At 50.3% G+C, this 20896-nt stretch overlaps 1 protein-coding gene across 1 annotated transcript in view; it reads right to left on the minus strand.

Annotated features, from left to right (window-relative positions):
• The window catches only part of DLGAP3 (DLG associated protein 3), a 55214-nt gene extending 36789 nt beyond the window's left edge, over positions 1-18425 (minus strand). Inside the window, exon 1 of the mRNA XM_053921566.1 lies at positions 18322-18425. The gene's annotated coding sequence lies outside the window, so the exon portion shown is untranslated. The remainder of the gene's footprint in view (positions 1-18321) is intronic.
• Between the last annotated feature and the right edge of the window lie 2471 nt (positions 18426-20896).

Here is a 20896-nt window from a genome sequence, read left to right on the forward strand (position 1 = left end):
TTCTTGCCTGGAGGGAAACTGGGTGACTTCAAAGATATCAACTGCCTGGCTCTAGGTGACAATTCTCCTCCATTTCTCATCTCTGGGAAAGCAGAGGTGACTTTAGACCAAGACAGTCTCGTAAGCTAGTATCTGCAAAGCACCTGGCAGCATCTCCCTGCTTTAGAAAGAAGCTTGGAGAGCCTGGCCCTTCATCCATGGCATGGTCCTCCCCTTTCTGCCCCAGGACCTATGTCTGAGACTCACAGCATGAAAGGCCACTTTGACAGAAACCAAGGTTATCTTATTTGCTTTGCTTGTGGTCACATGAAGCTGGAGCCTGATACTGAGTTTCCCAGCAGGGGGCATTCCCAGAATCCCCCTCACCTCACTCCCATCCCACATGGGTGCTGCTGTCAAGGTACTGAGCCCTCATCAACACCTTATCAAAGATCAGTCTCCTTAGCATCAATCCACATCCTCCCAGCTCTAGCCTCAGGGGAGATGGGTCCCTGGAATTTCTCCTGTCCAGAAAGTCCACCCCCAATTCCCTTATCCATGTCTGATAGGGCAGCACTGTCTACTGGAAAAGACACAAGCTCTGAGACCAGAAGATGTGTGACACTAGCCAAGTGACCTACCCTCTTAAGCCTAATGATACCTGCTCACCTTCTCCCAGCATTTTTAATCTCAAATTATACTATCTATGTGAAACCACTTTATAAACTCTAAAAGATTATACAGTGTAATCCCTATGTAAAAGCCTTTATTTTGGATTTCCAAAATATCCAATGTCCAAATAGTAAGCAAGACAATCAAATCCTAGTTACTGGGGGAAGAAGATACCCAATTTATGGATTTACTAAAGAAAAGATTTAATTGATACTGATTTAATTATACAGGCTTTCTCCTTTGTATCGTGTTTTATGATCACATTCCTCCTGACACCATCTTAGTACTAAACATAATTAATAAGAAGGAAAAACAAGAGGAGACTAACAATTTGATTCATCTCCAAGTCCTCTGGATTTTGCTTCCTAACGACAGATCTGCCCACTTATTTCCATATCCACCAAATCATTGTTAGCTGACTAGTTGAAACTCATTGCTGTCCTCCTTTCCCCTTTCCCAGCTTCCCTTGGAACTAGAGGACACATCGTGCACTTTTGGCTAACGATATATACATAGAAATTGGGTAAGGGTTTTTAGGGAAGATTTTTATCTTTGTGATAAAAAGCAGTGAGGCTTGCTAATACCATCCTTTTCCCCACCCCACCCCCACCTTTCTTCTCAGCCTGAATACAACCATGATGCCGGAGCTAAGGCAGCTGTCTTGCCACCATGAGAGAAAAGCCTAGAGAATTGCAGAAATGCTAGTCTTGGAGCCAGTGAGCCATGGAACTAACACAAGCAGTTGCCTTCCTCCAGGCCTAAATGTGGTAAGAAATAGACTCTGTATTTAAATCACTGTTGGCCAGATTTTCTGTATTTGCAGCAGAAAGCACTGCTAACTAATCCAACCACCTCAAAAACATCACCTCCTGCTTAGACATCTGCAAAAGCTCCGAACTGCTCTCCCTGCTTCTGTTCTTACCCTAATGAAATCCAAATGGTCATTTGAAAACACAAATCTGATGATGTCGCTTGTCTGCTTAAAACTCTTCACTGACTCACTGATGTTCTTAAGATAAAACACCTTAACCTGTGCAACAAGGCCTGCAGGGTCTGGCCCTTCCTAGTTTTCCCACCTCCTCTCACAACATGTTCCCCTTACTTCCTCTGCTCCAGCCAGGCCAGTCTTTTTGCAGTCCCAGGATCCCTCCCATCACGGGGCCTGATGCCCCTGTCCAGAAAGCTTTGCCTGCTCACCCCTGCCTTGCTAACTCCTACACACCCTTCAGATCTCAGCCCAGTTGTTGCTTGCTGGGGGAAGCTTTCTCTGGCCTCCCTGACTAGGTCAGATCCCCCTGCTGTTTGCTCTCAAGGCACTGTGGACCTGGATAGCTCTTAAATCATTACCATTCTCAATTTGAGTGACTCAGAGACTGGCTGTCTCTCCCGCTAGGAAGTAAACTCCATGTAAGTGCAGGAATTTCATCCATCTTACCCACTGCATTGTCCCCAGCCTTTAGAACAATGCTCGGCAAACGACAGGTGTTTCCTGAGCGAGTGTGAGCCTACAAAGAACAAGATCCTTTCGCTTATGACATTTTATTTAAGTCCCACAACTATCCCAAAGGATAGATATTACCCCCCTTCCCAATGTACAGAGGAAGAAACTGAGGCTTAAAGAGGCTAACTGACCTGCCTACGGTCACAGAGTTGTGGCAGAGCCAGAAGTCAACCCCCGTGTGGCCTCACTCTAGTGCCTTAGCTTTCCTCCTGCCTGTGATGCCAGCCCGGAGAAGCCAAACTTATTCAACGCCATTCCGAAGTAAACACAGTAATGAAAATGAAATTTTTTAAAGAGGAAACAAATGAAACAGCCTCACACATACCACATACTCTGTAGCTAACTAGAGTGTGGTTTAGCCTTTTCCCCTGTGTGCTGAGTACCGAGTTTGTTCCAAGTCTGAGGTCAGAGAAGTAGAGAATAAAGGAAGCTCCCTGCAGCCCTGTGACAACTCTGGGTGCTGGTGTTATGTTCTCCATTTTCCTGCTCCAAGTCATCTTTCTGTAATCCCAGGGCACAGAGAGCTGCCCACATGGTGAACCTCTGGACCCAGGGAAGCGGTCACTTTTGTAATTGCCTGTGTGGCTGGCAAGGGGGGAGTGAAGGAGTCTGGGAGAGTGGTGTGTGTGATGAATTCTCTGATGCAGCTCAAATCTATCTGGGAATGGAAGCAGTGGCACACATGCCGTCACCAAGAAATTACCCAATTTAGCACCAGCTACACAATCCAGCAATTAGTTTCTTAAACCGGAACTTGCTGGGGGCTGCCAGGCTGGCGGGGTTGTTGTTACAAATCTCACTGGGAAACCAGCTGTGTAATTCACCAGGAGGTTGTCACTGCCCCAAGCAATTACCTTTCAGAAAAAGAATGGAAAATAGGGAAGGAAAGGACTGCAAGCAAGGAGTCAGGGCGTTTTCCTCTCCCCCAGGGCCCTGTCCAGCCAGATCGGTTGACTTTCCTTTCTTGCGACCTAGGCAACTCTCAGACTCTCTGGATCAAAGCAGTTATTGGTGAAGACTCTCTGGGTTCACGTCTCTTTGCCCTCACTTACTGGCTCTGTGTACTTGGGCCAGTGATTCACTCCCTTAGCTTATTTTCTCATCTGTAAAATGGGGATGATAATAGAGCCATCTGAAAGGTACTAATGATATGATGCTTAACAAGGTAAAGCATATAAATCCCTTAGCATTGTGTCAGGCTGAATGCGCAATAAAGGTAGGGCTCATTACATACACTTTCATTCTCACGACTTCCGTTGGTTTAGAGTGTGTCCTTGGGTAGGTCACTTAATCTCTGTGGGGCAGCCATCTGAAACCAAAGGTATTCTGCTGAGGAAAAACAGTTCTTACTCAAGATTATCCACACCCAGGCACCAGGAGTGTCTGACAGTGTTTCAGAGGTTGACACAAAGCAATGCCTTGGGCAGAGATAAAGATTTCAAACATCAAGTATTAACTGACTCACTCCTTCCTCACAAGGCTGTCTGGGAGAGAGAGCTGTAAGCTGGACATGATGGTCCAGATGGCAGCAAAGGGGTACAGTTGCTCCCTTGCTGGGGATCAGCCCATCTAGTCCCTTCACACTGGAGCCTATGAGGTCATCCCCATACCAGTTCCAACACAGCAGAACTTACAGCAGGTGAGGCCTGGAACTCATTTGGCTGCTGCAGGCCTGGGCTCTTCCATGCCTGTGGATGCACCGTGTGTGCCCTTGGGACCCCAAAGTTTCAGGCTTTGCCTAGCCATCCCCTTTTCCTGTGTTGACTTAATCAAAACGGCCAGGATTCTGTCTCAGTTTCTCTGCCCAGTCCTCCACTCCCCCTCCACCCCTGTCCTAACAGCACTTTGGGTGGCTGGGGCTGTGTGCCCACTGTGAAGGGTGTAGCACTGGGAAGCCTTAACACAGAGCCTCTGACCTGTAGCCCACACTCCTGAGCCTGTGGAGAAGCACTCCTCCCTTAGCCCCCCACTTCCTCCTGCATCCAGCTTTGCCTGAGCCCCCTTGACCATTTCAACACTGGCTTTGCTCAGCTGCCTTTGGCAGGATCTCTGTCGCTGGGCTGGTGACCTTGCCCCTAGCCTCTGTCAACCCCCTCACCCAACCCTGTTGCTGAAGACTCAATATGACTTGCACCCAACCCCAGCCCTTAGGACCGGAGGGGAAACCTCCTTCTCCTACTCTCACTGCCCCAGAAAATGGAGAAGGAAGGAGAAACAAAATAGAAGGAGGGAGGCTGAGAGTCTTTTTCATACACCTTTATTAGCTTATTTGATCAATTCTTCCTGGGGGTTAAGGTAAGAATTTCACAGAAAATCGACTTACTGCTCCAAAACACTCAAGATATTTAGGCAGACCCCAATCTAAATCCATCTCCTGAACCCACTGGACAGTGCTCAGCCTGTGACTAACCCACTGTACCGGTAATCTCTTTGAAAATCCCTCTTCAGGGGGCTTTGCACTTGATGTTCTCTCTGCTGGAACGCTCTGCCCCAGATACTCCCATGGCTTTGTCTGTCTCATCTTCTGGGTCTCAGCTCAGAGAGGCCTTCCCTGACCACTCACTAAAGTCGAGCCCTATCCTCCACATATGCTCTACATCACCTGTTTCATTGCCTTCATAACACTTACTGCTCTTTGCAATTATTTTCATTATCTATTACATGTTTATAGTATGTCTCCCTATAGCAGAATATAAGCCCCAGGAGGGGAGGGACTGTGTCTGCCTTGTGTGCTGCAGTGTTCTCAGTATCTAAAACAATGCCTGGCACTAACAGATGCTCAAAAAATATCTACTGCATGAAGGAAAGTCTTCACTTGCTGTGCTCATCCACTCTACTCCTGTGCTCAACAGCCCATAGAAAGGACCTCCACTCCTTTTCCTCCAGAGGCTTCAGGGAGTCCCTGGAGGATTCCGTATTAGAAATCCAACCTGGATTTCTGTTTGCCTGGACTCCTTTTGAAGACCTCCCCCCGCCCCCGCCCCGACACATACACACACACCACACACACACACCAAGCAGGCCAGAGACAGCCCAGCAGCCCTGGTGGCCAAAGACAGTGGCATCTGAGAGAACGAGAGGCCCTTGATTTGCAGACCTCTTCAGCCAGGGCTGGGGTCCCTCTTGCAACTCCAGGGATCTGGAACAGAAGGCCTAGCAACCTTGTTGGAAAGACAATCATCGGCCTCCAACCATTATATTGCAGCTTATCTGCATGACCATGAACAATCTGTTTAACCTGTCCTAACCTCAACCTTCACATCTGTAAAATAGAGATAACAACACCTACCTCCTAAAAGTTGTGGCAATGGGTAAAGAAACTGATCTACCCAAGGCCACTGGCACACATATCTCCAAATATTTGCTTCTCCTGACTTGAGCGCCCTCGTGCCTTCTATTTGTGTGTACGGTATTTGATAAGATTTGGGATGGTGCTGCCCTGGCTTCCGGGATGCTGCCAGACCTGAGCCAGCCAGGGCCATCAGGGAGTAACAGGTAGGATCCCAAGTCAATGTCAAGGTCCATTGGGTAGCAGCTTCTCATCTAGACTAGGCCCATGGCCTTTCCTATCTTCTGGCCCAAATGTCTGGTTTCCCTATGGAGTCCAGAGCTTAGGGATTGCCTCCTGGGTTACCACAGTGTCCTGTAAGCCCTCTCTCTGTGAGCGGGGACAGGGGCTGCCTACACCAGGGCCTGTCTCCTCCTCTGGGCCTCTCTCATAGAGGAGTCAAGCACAGGACTGAGCCCCTCACAGCTAGTTAGTTGGCTGACTGCCAGCTTCATGTGGTGGCACCTTCTACCCCTCAGCTCTGCCTGATCCTGCCCCCATCTCCAGGATATCTTAGTCCCTGCTCTCATCTCTGGGCTCTGGGCTTAGCAGTAGTCAGAACCACAGTGGGAGACAGCATGGGGAGAGGAGGCAACACAAACTGAGAGATACTTCCATATGGAAAGCCTGTCTTCCCAACTTTGCCTTCTGATGAGTTCAGGTAGCCTCTGTTCTAAAAAAGCTTCTCTAAGAGTGTCCTCCCCATCAACCCCAGGGCACAGCCATTGCTACCTCATCTTGGGGCCCATACCTCAACACAGTAGAGTAAATATTGGCAGGCTGCGAGCTCTTTGAAAATACTTATTACCTGATCTATCTCTGTATGGATAAGACCTGGCATACAGTAGGTGCTCAGTAAGTTCAGGATCAGTGATTGAGCCATGAAGTAGTAACCCCAAGCTGGGGCACAGGGAGAAGGGAGAAACAGGGGAAGGCAGGAGGGAAATGACTTGCTGCAGCTGAGACAGAACTCCTCAGCAGGCAGAGCCGGTCCAGGGGTGATGTGGGTTCCCTGAGGAGCTGGCAGTGTCCTGTCCGGGGAGGTATACAATCAGAGGTGGGAGGGCCACCTTGGAGGCTGGTAAAGGATGGATTCAGGAACTGAACACATTTCAGACCAGACAACCTCTGACATCTAAGGCTCAGAATGGCTACATGTGAGCAAACATTATGCTCAATGCTTTAGATATACTTCTTTCCTGTAGTCTTTGCAACTATCATTAGATACCACTATCACTCCCACTTTGCAGATGAGAAAATTGAGGCTTAGAAATGTAAAGAAAATTTCCCAAGAGCAATTTGAATGTGGGTCTCAGTCCAGACCCAACACTCCCAACCACTAAGAGACCAGGTGCTGGCAGGTCTAATGCAGTGTATCTCTCTGACCAAACTGGTGTAACGGGGCCAGGTGGCCCCCAGCGAACTTTGACTCATCACTCAGCCTCCAGAAACCTCCTCCTCTGCCATCCCTTCCTCACCCTCGGGCATACATATTCCCAAGACTTCTTATTCACAATTGGACATACGTGTTCATCCAGAGGCAATTACACAGCCATGCAGAGTCATCCAATACAACTCACATGGCGTTTGTTCCCACATGCATAGTCATCGTCACATAATGTGCACAGATGTTCCTACAGCGTTCATATGCATGTGCATTTTTATCCAACGGACACTGATACTTGTGTACACAGAAGGTTCACAGGCATAGAACCTTACATGCATGTCCACATACATAGAACCTTACATGCATGTCCACCCATACACCAGATAAACATTTTCACTTCACATCACTCAAGCACTCACATCTCTTCAACAGCATACACCAAACCCTCCCCCAACAAGAACTTTATCCATTGTTCCCCGATCCATACTAGGCCCAGGTGAGCAATGATTCTCCTTCCCTCTGGGATTGACCAGGCAGCCCTGAGAGGGGTAGAAGACTCAGCCTGCCTGTGATGGATGGAATTAATCTACTGAGCTGGAGAAACTAAATAATTAAATCCCTAATCACCCCCCAAGCCAGCCAGGCCAATATAGCTGAGGGAGGGAGGGGGCTCTGAGGCCCAGACCAATATACTAGAGAGGGGGGAGGGGCTTGGAAAGAGAGGCACAGACAGAAACCTCTAGGAGGGTTCTTTGGCACAGACAGACAGACATGAGTCTTCAGTGCCCCCAGGCTCTCCTTTTCCACGTGACAACGGAGCAGGTTGAGATGACACCCACCACTATCCACTAATACAGAGTGAGAGGAGGAGCACCGTCCCTCCACCCCACCCAGAGCCCAACCTGCCCCTCCACAAGGTGAGTCCTGGGGGAGTATGGAGATGGCGGACGTAACACCCAAAGTGCCCAGGACTTTGGCCATCAAAGGGTCTGCCCAAAGTGGAGCTAAGGGTAGGATCAGTCAGACCCCAGCCCACCCCATCCCAATCAAGCAGACCCCTCCCAGGCTGGCACACATGGCAGAAAAGGACCCCTCCGCACAAGTGCACCTGCTTCCCTCAGGAAGTGGGTCCAGCACGTGGCTAATAGGCTGAGGATGGGGTAGAGGCCCGGGCAGGGGGGCTAAGGCAATCAGCCTGGGAACAGGCTCCAGTCCGATTGGCTGAAAAGTGGGTCATTTTCCTTTTGAAAATAGTGAGAAAATGGAGAAGTAGGTCGGGCTCTCATCCCCTCAGCCCCAGGCACCGTCCTGGACTTGCAGGGTGGGGAGAGAAGGAGAGTTCTTCACATGTCAAAGCCCCATCTCCCCCAGAACCCTGCGGGCCGCCAGCACAGGAGGCCAAGGTCATCAAACTCAGGACACCCAAGGACATGCACACTCTGAGGCTAGGACTGGAGCACAAGCCCCACCATGCCTTGGGGGTCCTGGAGTGAAAGCAGCTAGGGCCAGGCCAAGCTGGAGGGGTGGGGGCTCCCGCACGCAGGACACTGAGGAGCCCCCCCCACCCTCACGTCTGTCGTGATGTCTTCTCTCCTCTCTTCTCCTCCCTTTCCTCATCGTCCACGTGAGCAGAGTCGTTGCCATGACACTGCGGGCAGGTGGGCGGCTCTGGCGGCTGTTTAGTCCCAACCCCCACGCTCAGAGCCAGGTGGGAGGGGAGCGACTGCAGCGCCCCCGCCCCTAGTCCAGTGAGAGAGGAGATTGGCACAAGGCCCCCATATACCCCAGAACCTGCGAGGGGCTCTAGCGCCAGCCTCTTGGGAATGAGGCAACCCAGGCGCTGGAGGTCTGGGAAAGGAACTCCCAAAAAGGATCTTACGTTTTGACGCCCCTCTTTCCTCCCAGAGGTCAGCGAATGGCGGGGAGGGGCTGACTCTCAACTCCCATTTCTACCTTCATGTCTTATCAACCTTCCTCCCAGCACTCCCCATGTTCTAAGTCTCAGTCCCCTCATGCTAGCAGCTGATTCTAAACTCAATTCCTCGTTTCTGAAACACAAGCTCAATGCTCCAAGCTCTCCCGGGAGAGAGGAAAACAGCCAAAGTTGAGTCTTAGAGAGCTTCCTGCCCTATCACCAAACCCCCAGCCTGTCCTCTAGAAATTGGGGCCCCTTTCCCTGAGTGTCGCCCATACTTGAATTCACATCACAGACTGGAGGAACACTCACTCCTTACTAAGCCCATAGTCAGTCAAGGCACCCACCCCATGAGGAGAGAGGAGCCGGAGTGGAGCAGGGAGAGGAAGAGAAGAGCAAAGGAGGTGCGGGCTCAACTGCAGATGCTGCCTGAGGATGCTGTCCTGCCTCCCACCCTGTCTGGCCACAGGAAGCCTGGGCCAGGCCTGAGCTCCCTTAACTCTGAGCACTGTTCTCAGGGTCTGCATGCCTCTCTCCACATGTCTGTAAGCCTCTGTGGCTCTGACTTCCCAAGACCCTTCCCATTGTTCAGGACCCTGCTCTCTACCTCTCCCTGTTCCCTAAGTGTATCATTAACTGAATAGAACCAGAAGGACCTGACTATGGCAGCCTTCTGCACCTGGCTGACAGGGGGAAGTATACGTGGCCAGCGGGGGGCTTGGAGGGGGCTTAGCTAGAGGGTGTCATGTGTGAAATATATACCACATATACACATAAAGACACTTCTACTGTCTTCCTAACCCTTCCCCTACTGACTAAGACAGATCTGGCTGCCTGAAATATATACTTGCACCTTGTGTACATGTGTGCATGCATGTGTGTTGTTATGCATCGCATTTGCTCTTGTCCACCTCCATTGCCAGTGTTCAACACCAGGCCACTCTCATCCTAAGGTCTCGCCAAAGCTACTACAATAGGTCCCTAACTGGTCCCCCTGCTTCACATCTTGGCCCAGCTCCATCCAGTCTCCTCACTGGCTACCAGTGTGATCTACCTCAAATGTATTTATTTAACAATTATGTATTGAGTGCCTACTCTAAGCCAGGGACTCCTCTGGACACAGTGGATACAACAGTACACAAAACAAATGAAGCTTCCATTCTCATCGAGTTGATGTTCTGGTGGAAGAAGAGAGATGATAAACATATATGTGAAATAATGGAGGTGGTAGGTGCTAAAACTAGAAAAAAAAAGTGGGGTGAGGGAATAGAATGACAAGGGACTATTTAAGATAGACTTTGGCCTCTCCAAAAAAGTGACTTTTGAGCAAAAACTTGAATGAGGTAAGGGAGCGAGTCATGTGGGTATCTGGGGGAAGAGCATTTCAGGCTGAGGGGAAAGCCACTACAAGGGCCTCACGGTGGGACTGTGCTCAGCATCTTTGTGGAACCAAAAGGAAGCCTGTGTAAGGACAGCACCTGAGACCAGGGAGGTCACTGGGGGCTTTTACACACAGCACTTAAGCCATTCAGGCCCCACAAGGCACTTTGCATTTCACTCCGAGTGAGATGGAAAGCCAATGGAAAGGCATGGCCTCATCTTTCTCTGGTTGCTCTTTGGGGTAGAATCTATGGAGAAGGGGCTAGCAAGGGTAGAAGTGGGGAGACCAGTTGGGACATTTCCTGTCACTGAAACACCTTTTCCTCCAGTTAGTTGCTCACCTGTTTAACACAAGGCCTGTTCAATCAAGCCTTGGCTCGAAGGCCTCCTCTCCTCTAGATCCTTTGCCAAACCCCTCCCTTCCCTACTCCAGAACTGACCAACCCCTCTTTGGTCCCCACTCCCCCTAATGAACACTTATGTTCTCCTACCTTCCTTAATACTTTCCTTACTTGGTTCCAGGTTTTTGACCTTCTCTAGGTTGTAAGTTACCTGAAGTCAAGAACCATCCCCAGTGTCCAGCACAGAATGTGGCACATCACAGGCATAAAGGAAACATTGGTTGAATGAATGGATGTACTGGGTGAGCCACATGTGATGGATACAGGCTATTATTAACCCAGGTGAGTGAGATGCTCATGGATGCAGTCATGTGTTGCAATCAGGCCAGTGTTAGCATATGCCCACATATTTCTGCATACTCTGTTCATATATAAAATATATGTGCATTAGTATATATGTACATGTTGGCAAACCCCTGTGTTGATATCATTCCCATAGATTTTTTTATGTGTGTGCATGTTAGAAAGTACATTTATCTTGAGATTTGCATATTAAGGCATAGAAAAGTAATATACACATATACATTATGCACATATTGCCACATGCCCCATATGTGTGAGGATTATGCATACACTTGGGCCTACCTACTATCCCTGCCCCCTTTCATCCACTAAACCCAACTAGTTCTGCTTGAGTCTTGACTCTGTAGCAATGTGACTGCTCAAGCTCTCAAATTCTTTCCCCACATACACCCCTGAGCTCCAAAGCACCTAATCAGCCTTAGTCTCGGCTCCCTTACCCAACTGTCCCCAAGGCAGTAAGTTTCTTTGCAGCAAACTCCCTTCATAGGAATGGTGGTGGGTAACAATTGGGTCCCCATGACATGAGAATTTGAGAGACCTCAAGGAACCTGCTTTCTGAAGAAGAACCACAGGCATCAGAGTGGATCAAGTTTAAGCTTGTGGAGAAACAACTTTTGGACAACCTCAATGTTTAGTCAGAATAAATCAATTTCTCTCTTTCTCATTCTTTCTCTCTGCCACATTTATTCATATGTAAGACTAAATTTATGTACAGATATTCATATGCTATTATGACTATTTGTACTCCCATATATGTACTCCTACATATATGTTCACATACACACTTATACTCACATATATGCATCACTGGGTGAGCACCATACACACACACACATAGGCTTAATTAAGTAGTTGCCTTCACAGTCACATATATACATGGATGCATACATAAGTCATAATACATATATAGATGTATATGTGTCCAAAGTTATATACAAACACATAAATATGTTTGTGCATATTTACAGAGCATCCTCATACACAGACAGAAATACACTTGCACATGCACTGGAATAGCAGAAATACCCAACCCCTCCTCTGGCTTCTATCCTGTGCACAAAGCCAGAAGTCCATATTCTTTCCAAGGGGCATCACAAGTTTGCATTTGCTCTCTACGCTTGACAGTCTCCCACTTCTCCATTTAGAAAGTTGTTTCTAATATCAATACAATATGCCAAAGAGGCAGTCCCCACCTCCTATATATACAAGTCTTTAATTCTAAAAGGGAAACAAAGAGAAAATATCAAGGCCAGAGTTCTTCCTACCAATACCTCTGAGTATTGTCCATTGTTCCAAGGCTCCAAAACAGTTATTGGAGCAAAGAAAGAAACAATAAGAAAATTATCTCTAAGCCCTAAAACCTCCTAAGATTGTTTTTTTCTTCCCTAGAAAGCAGCTTCATGATGTTCAGTGAACCCCTCCTATCCCAGCCCAAAGGCCCTGACAAGAAGATGGTAGATCTGGAGGCCTAAAAATGTAAAGGGGGTAACCTGAGCTCAATATAACAAAGGCAGCAAGTATTTAAAATACAGGAGCTGGGTAGGGAGCAAGGAGGCAAGCTGAAGACACCTCCCAGCAGGAAAGCTGCCACTAGAACACTGGATCATGAATAGCAGGGCTCTCCAAGAGGCCAGGGAGAAGGGGGTGGACACCCAGCATTGCACCTGGGGGTGGAGGGGTGACTGCTTCAGGCAGTGGCAGTAGCTCCAAAGTAAAGTCTTATCAAAGCTGTTATGTAACCAAGGGAGCTGAGTGGAGCACAAACACCTCCCCTCCCCAAACAGGCACCTACACCCACACCCAGCACCCACAGCACAGGAAAACTCAGCTCCTCCCAAGCTGCTAGGGAATGGGAGGAATCAACTTGAGTTACATCAAAAACATGATGGGTGAGGGGTTCCTTATTAACTAGCAGTCACATCTGGGAAGACATGAACTGGTACAGTTTGGGGTCCCTAGATACCCACTCTCTTTTCCTAAAATTCCTGCCACACCTAATTTTGCCCAGCATCGTCAGGAAACCCTCTCCTTCCTCTCCCCTCAAGAAGGATCCTATTTGAATATTTGATTGTGCTCTTGAGGATGGGAGGCAAATCTGCCATCAACCCTTCCTGCCTGTTGTTCCCCCACAGTCTCATCTGCATGTCCTGACATTTGGCTCTTGTCCCCCTGGGATGACAAGGGAAGGGGCCTGGAGAAATAACTCCTTGCTCTATTCCCTTCAGAGTTACAAAGGCAGTATAAGTACCCAAAAAAATGAGATGACCCTGACCCTAGGTTGGTGGGGAAAAGATTTCTGAGGGAACTGAGAATCAAAACCCAGACCCTATCCCCCAATTTGAATTTTTCCCCCTGCCAGCTCTTCTTCTTTTCCCATTGCCCCATCTCCAGTAGCCTCCTCCTTCTCTGCTCTATGGCATTGAACAACCCCACCCACTCCTCGAATCCTTTGCTTGGAAATCTTCCTTTCCAATAAAAGCCTCTCCCAAATGCTGCTCTGAGCTGTGCTTGGGGTGGGCAGAACATAAGACAGGCTTGCAGGCTATTTCACTGTATCCTGTCCAAAATTCCAGAGTATGGTAGGTAGGGGGATGCCACACAGTCAATGAAATTACCTTGAACTTTCAAGTCTCTCCACCCAGGCCTAACCAGCAAAACCTAACTTCTCCAAATCCAGAACTGCCTGGAGCCCGAACTTTTGGGACCCAGTAGGAGAAAGGCTGGTGGTAGTACCCCAAGCTCATTGTACTAAAAACTATGTGAGAAGAGAGCTCACAGTCACAATATCACCCTCCATCCCTACCTCAACACGAAGGGTGGTTTTGGAAAGGGGAGGGGGAACTAAAACAGGGAAAGAGAAGTCCTTTTTCAAGTACCACGAATAACTGTGAGGCCTAAAGCCAGAGGAAGGACCCCAAAATCTACGTTTCCATCAGGGATTCTGTTCTTGGAAAGTGGGTTACCTGGGAGAATTTTTCTAGTGAGCCTTCAGCACTGTCCAATCGCCTTTCCATCATCGGCCCCAAGGCAGCCCCTTTCAGGACCCTGGACAGTTCCCAAGGAACAAATCCTCCCGGAGTCCCTTTCAGCACTCGGGACAGCTCCCAGGGATTGAAGGCTGTGTTGACATAAACCCAGCACGCCAGAAAGGAGCCAGCTTACCCTACCACAACCCTCTTTACGACAGAAGCCCCTCTCCCCTGCTCCTCCCATACTCACTCCCATCCACCGGAGGCATCTGGTACCCCTCCCTTTAGTCTCTGCCCAAAGAGAGAAAAGAAACCCAGACAGGAGGCTTCCCGGAGGGAGCCTAGAGACAGGACCCCACCCACCTCCTTTCAGCCCTGAGCCTCTCAACGCCACTCACAGCTGGTTCTAAACACCACTTGCCTTCCTAACCACCACCCCCAAAATAAAAGAAATACTCACGTGGGGGCTCCCAGCCCTGTAGGCAGATGTAGTGAGGGGAGGCAAAGAGAGATAGCTCCCCACACCCTGTTGCGAGCCCCTTTTCTGAAGAAACCAGCTCCCATCTGAACTGGGGTGGGGGGGGAGGAGAGACATGTGGAAGCACTGAGTGATGGGGAGGGGAGAAAGGAGAGGGAAGGAGGCAGGAGCAGGGGACTGAAGGGTGGGGGTGTTGGGATGGGGGTGAGGGAATCCTTTTTAATTCCATTCTCTTCCCATGCCTACATCAGCCCTGCAGGCTCAGCTTTTTAATATTTACACACAGGAAGAGGAGAGGATGAGAAAGAATAAAGTGAGGGGGGCAGAGGATACCTGAGCTCAAAGGGCATAAAGGCTGGGGCCTTTGGGATCTGGGAGCTTGGGGACCCCACACCATCCCCAGCCCTCTCCCATTATGAGTTCTTGACTAGAAGGAAGGAAGAAGGAACCCTGGGACTATTCTGTCCCTTTGTTAACAAGACACTTTGAAGCTGCATCAGAAAAAGATGAGATCCCAACCCACATACCTGGACACCCCCACAAACCCAGATTTCTTGAGTGCCTTATGTGCAGATGGTAGAAGCAATATTCATACACAAGCATGTTCTGATGCTTGAAAGCACGTGTGCATGTGGGCTGCTGTGTAAAAGCACATGCAGGTGTCATCTATCATGTACAGGTTTAATCAAGCATGTTCTGAGCGTAATGACATGTAACAGCCTAGACAATCATATGCAAATTATGTAATCAAATGTGTGAACCAGCCCCCAAGTGCTCTCCCCTGGATCTTCAGCTACAACCCCAAGGGTAAGGCCACCCACCTCCCCAGACTCCCTTATTCACAAGCCCCTCCCGCACAGCCTCACTTTTTCTTTCTGTGACATGGGGAGAAGGGCTGGTGGGAAGGCATGCAGCATTTGAGCCCAGGGACTTGACAAGTTATTAGCAACAATGAGCTGGCAACCCGTTACCATAACGATGGTGTCACTGCCTCACCCCAGCTCAAACCCAGACTCCCCAGACAGCAGGAGGCCCGCTGAGCCAGCAGCCTTCAGACTGGAAGGAGGGTGAGTAAAGAGGGAATCAAGACAAATGCTTGTGTAGTGGAGGGTACACAGCTGTTCTTCCAACCCCCACTGAAAAACAAAGCTTTGAACCCACCAGGTGGGAATGAAATCAGACTCTGGAAAGGTTTCCTGACCATGGAGATGGTAAAGAAACTAGAAGGGGTCTGCGCAAGCTCCTCTACACAAAAGCTTCTATTGTCATTCACTCCCTTTGTCCCCTCACTCCAAGAACCTCTTCTAACTGATCTTAGTAGATTAAGAGAAAAGCAACCAAACAAGAGGCCCCTCTCTAAATTTCAGTCTTCCCATCTGTAAAATGGGAACAATTATCATTATCACTCACTCTAGACTCCTGGAAGGTTTAATTAGAAAGGGTTTGAAGGTAACTACAGACCTTTCCAAAATAAGATAAGCCCCAGAAGTTTCTTTACTCAACAAGAACCCATAAAGTAAGGAATTGTCAGGCCAGCTAGAGGCAAAATGCATCAGAAACTGGTGGGATGAAAGAAAATGGAACTTAGCCAGCTCAAGCCCCAACATCAGCTGGAGAGATGAAAGCAGCAAAAAGCAGGCGCTGCCATGGAAGAAAGTCTGGGAGTCTGGCTTGCAGCAGCTCAAGCCCCTCACCAGCAGGAATCAAGACAAGCCCATGGCCTACATTGGTGGTGGACATGGCTAGGAATCCCTACCTCCAGAAACATCTGTAGCGCCCTCTCTTTGGAAAGGGGTCCCAACTTGAAGGATCTATAGTCTTGGGTTTATTGAGTCTTTAACTCTTCTCCCCAAATCTCTGCTCAGTTCTGTTGGGCATAGGGAGAGGGAAGGGGTTTCCAGGAATAGAAAGCAACATGGAGGTTTATAAAGTTTCTGAGCTAGGACTAACTAGGATCCCACAAACTTGTTCTGTGACCTTGGGCAAGTCCCCACCCTTCTCTGGGCTTCAGCGTCTTCACTTTATAATTAAGAGGTTGGACCAAGTTAATTCTAAGGTTCCTCCCCTAACATCATTTTACAACTACATACAAGCTCACTTCTTGGACATGAGCCCCCTGGCATAAAGTGCAGTGGGCACTGCCTGTCAGATCAGTGGGGCCATAGGAGCCGGGCTTGTGGGGAGGGTATCTGAGGATGTTCATGTTCCTTTTAGAAACACCTGCCACCCTAGCCCTCCCAGCTCCCTTTTTAGACCCTGATTCACTGCCAACTCACGAAGCCTCTCTCTCCCCTCCCTCCTCTCCTCTCCCCCTCTCTTCTTTTTAGGCCTCAGTAGCTGGATTCAGAAGTAGCCCCAGCACTCAGAGAATGCTGGGCAGAGGTGGAGGGCAATGCCCCCAGGGTCAGAGAGAGCACAGCAGGGAGTACGAACCTCTAACCTTGGCCCAGAACAGCTCCTTGAGTCACCAAAAGACCTCGGCTGGAGCCTTTCTGTACCACTGACTAGCAGTGTGGGATTAATGGCAAACGCAATTCAACTCTGAGCCTCAACATCCTCATCTATAAATTGGTATTATAATAGGCTGAACCACATGAAATTGCTGTTTTTGTAGGTAAAAAACAGAAACAGTTGAATATGAGCAATTTCATATGGCTTAACCTGCCCTGCCTGCTTCCCAGAGCTGTTGGTGAAATAAGAGGAAAGAGTTGAAAGGCGGCATTTTTCAAAAGCCCTGGACTGATAAAAAGGCACTGTTTTATTATTATTATTATTATTATTATTATTATTATTATTATTATTTCAAAGAGCTTCAGTACAGACCCACCTAGAGCCAGTAGGCTGAACCAATGACCCAGAACTTGGAAATGTAGGGCTTGAAAGTCCACCTGCTCTGATGACTAAGAGCTGGGCAGAAGCTTCCCCCTGGCCTCCTCAGTTCCTGGTTCTGAAGGTCCCTCCGTGAAACATTACTGAGATGACACAAGTTCTCAGGCCCCAAGAAGAAGTGCACACTCTACAGCTCACCTGAAGCCTCACCGCCACCAGGGGCCCCGGCGTGCAGCAAGGACACAACCGGAGCTTCTCAGAAAGTAGTCCCTGAGGTAGGTGAAGGTGGGGACTAAGGTGGGGAGTGCAATGCCGCTCTTGCCTGAGGGGGGAGGGGGCGGTGGGGAGCGGGGAGTCCTTGGTGAGAGGGGATGATCTGACCTCTGAAAAGTCTGATCTCCCTGTCCCATGTCCCCCAACCACCATGAATTCCCTGGGGAGTGGGGAGGGATTGAAGGCCAGATGTGGGTGACTCAGAGTGAACCCTGCTCAGACATATTCTCGTACACCCAACACACACACACACACCACACACACACACTCTCTCATACAGGCCACAGATATCTGTATCCACTCAGAGACACAGTCACACCTGCACACACACACACATGCACACACTCACACACATGTCCACAGATAACACGCACAGCAACACCCTCCACTCTCACACTGCATACACCCACTGGCATGCACACACACTCGCCCACAATGACACACACTCACTGCATACACTCACTGGCCCACACGATCACCCACAGACCCACACGGTGACACATACTCACACTCACACACCTGCAGAGGAAACTTCTCCGGATCTCCCCAACACCGCCACTTCCCCCCACAACCCAGCTGGCTACTCGCTCCCAGACCCAAGCCTCCTGCCGGGCCGGGTCGGCCCGGGTTCGGCCAACCCCCGCGGGGCTACCTGGGAGAGCTGGTCCTCGCTCCGCGTGGTCCCTCCGCCCGACCCTCGGGTCAGGCCCGCGGGGGCCAGGCCGTGGCGAGGGCGGGGGCAGGGGCAGCGGAAGAGGCCGGGCCCTCGCCCCTCTCGGGGCTGGGAGCCGAGGCCGCCAGAGCCCGGGGCGTGGGCGGTGCCGGGGCGGCAGCCAGGCCGAGGATGGGGGGCGCTGCAGAGGGCGCGGCGAGCGCGGCCCGTCCCCACCCCTCCCCGCCGCTTACCTGGCCCGGCTCGGGCTCCGGCCGGGTTACATGGTGCCGGCGGCCCGGGCTGGGGGCGCTGCGGCGGTGGGCAGGCGGTCAGGGACGGGCCCCGGCACTGCGGAGCCCGAGCGAGCGCCGAGCGGCAGCGGGCGCGGGAGCGGGAGGCGGCCAAGCCACGGAGGCTGGATTTCCCGGGGACCAGGAAGGGGAGGCGGGGGGATCCCGCCCGCGCGCTCCGCCCCCGCCCCCGCCCCCACGCAGGGCAGCGGAGCCCGGAGCCTGGAGCCGGGAGAAGGAGGGGTACCGAGCTCCCCGCCCCCGCACCGGACCCTAGGGGGACGAGGTCGCAGCCGGCGGCCGCCGGGGTCTCCGCGGAGTGCAAGCCTCGCTCAGCGACAACACTGGGGAGGCCCAGCTGGGACACAGCCGGGGTTGTGTCTGCCGGGGGCGCAGAACCAGGTGCACAGTGTCACGGCCAGGCACGGTCGACCTAGGCTCAGGGACTGAAACCCAGTGGCGGGGCTGTTGGGGAGACAGTCGCCCAGTCTCAAAGACACGGTCTCGCGCCCCATCGAGGCAGTCACACCCTGAATGTCACGCACAGCCCCCCACGCACAGCCCCTAAGAGTCTGTCCCTCAGCTTTTCCCAGCCAGCTGCCCGACTTCAGTAGCTGGCCTCGGTTCAAGGAGCCCCTTCCTCTGCCCCAGCCCCTGCCGGTGCGGGGCGCTGTGCCTGGCCTCAGCGCCGCTGACAGGCGTCCCCCCACCCACAGCCCGCACAGCCGAGGCATCCCCAGTGTGGAGGGAGAACCCCGCTATACCTGCCGACTTTGCTGGGGCCCCACCTGTGCCCACGGTGTCCGCCCACCTCTAAGCCCTGAGCCAGGGGTTGTGTCAAGGCGGGGGCGGGGTGGGGGAGGGAAAGGGGACTGTCCGAAACACAGGCGGAGGCTGCAGAGCCTGGACACAGGCTGCGGGAGCCAGGAGAGGAGGAGGAAAGCTGACTGCAGCAGTCCCTGGCTTGAATCCGTCTTGGCGCCCAGAGCGATGCTGTAATGGGGGGGAGGGGGCCGCACCGGGGACGCCGCAGGGGGAGGCGCTGAAGCTGTGGGGAAGGGTTTGGTTCTGGATTCTGATTTCCCACGGTGGGTGTGAGGGAACACTACCTCAGGCACCCAAAGTTGGGGTGGAGAATAACGTGCGTCCTTGAAGCCCTGTTCCTCTCTCCTTCCTTCACCTTTTCTGATCTTGAAAGCTTTGGGGTGGTGAAGTGTGGGTTTGGGAGACTGTCTTCCTCTCGAGAAACAGACCTTGAAGTAGTTCTGATTTAACATTCGCCCAGCAATTCCTTTCTCTGTGTGCCACTCTGTGGACACCGGCTCTCCTCCTGGTATAAAGGGGGAAATCGAGGCACCGAAAGTAGAAGTCACAGGCCCAAAAGAGTTTTAACGCTCTCCTTTTCCCAAGGAGATGTTTAAAGATCACGCATGACTTAAATGGCAGGACGGAGTTTGCAGAGCCCTTCCCCAAGGAAACCTTGCAGTCTGGTGCGAGCCTGGCAAACTGGTCATCCACCTATCTTGCTGCCTAACAAACCAGTTCAACCAAGGCTTTTCAGTCATGAGCTAAGGTCACAAATAATTCCCAACCCAGGGATCAGCCAAGAGCAGATATAGGAGAAAATAAGACAGAAAGTTGGTCCTAGGAATCCACTTTAGAACTGACAGAAGCATCTCATTTTCCATGAAGCGTAAGAACAGCTATCATGAAGGGTGCCAAGAGGCACCCCCACGCTTTCTCCTTTCTAAGGTGTAAATTTTGTTAACTGAAATGGGGAAGCATCTTAAACTGGAAAGGGACATTTAATATGATTTTCTACTTTTTTCATAAAGCTGTTATCAAAGAGTTGATGTGTTTGAGATCACGGTCTAGTTTTTATTTGTTCATGCAACAATCATTTACTGATTGTACCTGCCACTCTGCTAGTCTGTTGGCGCATAACCGTTAAGCAGACAGGTTAGTGTTTGGAAAGTGTTCTCTCACGCCCCTCCAGGGATGTATAAGGGAGATGGAGATGTAAAACAATAATTACTATCAGAGCCAGCTTCATAGGAGTGTGTGCTATGCAGTCACACAGAGCCCACACTTTAAAAGGTCCCCACTCTTGGTTTAATGCTCTGCTGGCATTGTCTTGAAATTCATAATAATTTTTTAGCAAGCAGCCCTACTCTCTACAAATTATGATAGCTGTATTAGGAATTCCATGACTTAATAGAGATGGGCACAAAATACTTTTAGAGTCTACAACAGCTCTGTCTAGATGAAGAGGGGCAATGAAAGAGGTAAAGAAGCATTAAAGAGACATTTGAATAGAGCCTCAAAGATCGGAGAGAGAATTAGAGTAGAGAGCACACATATGCAGATACAGAATCTCATCAAAATGTCAATCAAGCAGTATAGCAGACTAGGTGCTTGGTTGATCCTCTCACTGAAAACATGATAAATAATTTTTTTAATGATAGATAAAATATATTTTAAAATCTTCTTAAATGCATCAATGGGCTGGAAAAAAATTATTCCAGCCAAAATTTAA

This window comes from Desmodus rotundus, chromosome 3 (assembly GCF_022682495.2).
Source record: "Desmodus rotundus isolate HL8 chromosome 3, HLdesRot8A.1, whole genome shotgun sequence".
NCBI classification, from domain to species: Eukaryota; Metazoa; Chordata; class Mammalia; order Chiroptera; family Phyllostomidae; genus Desmodus; species Desmodus rotundus.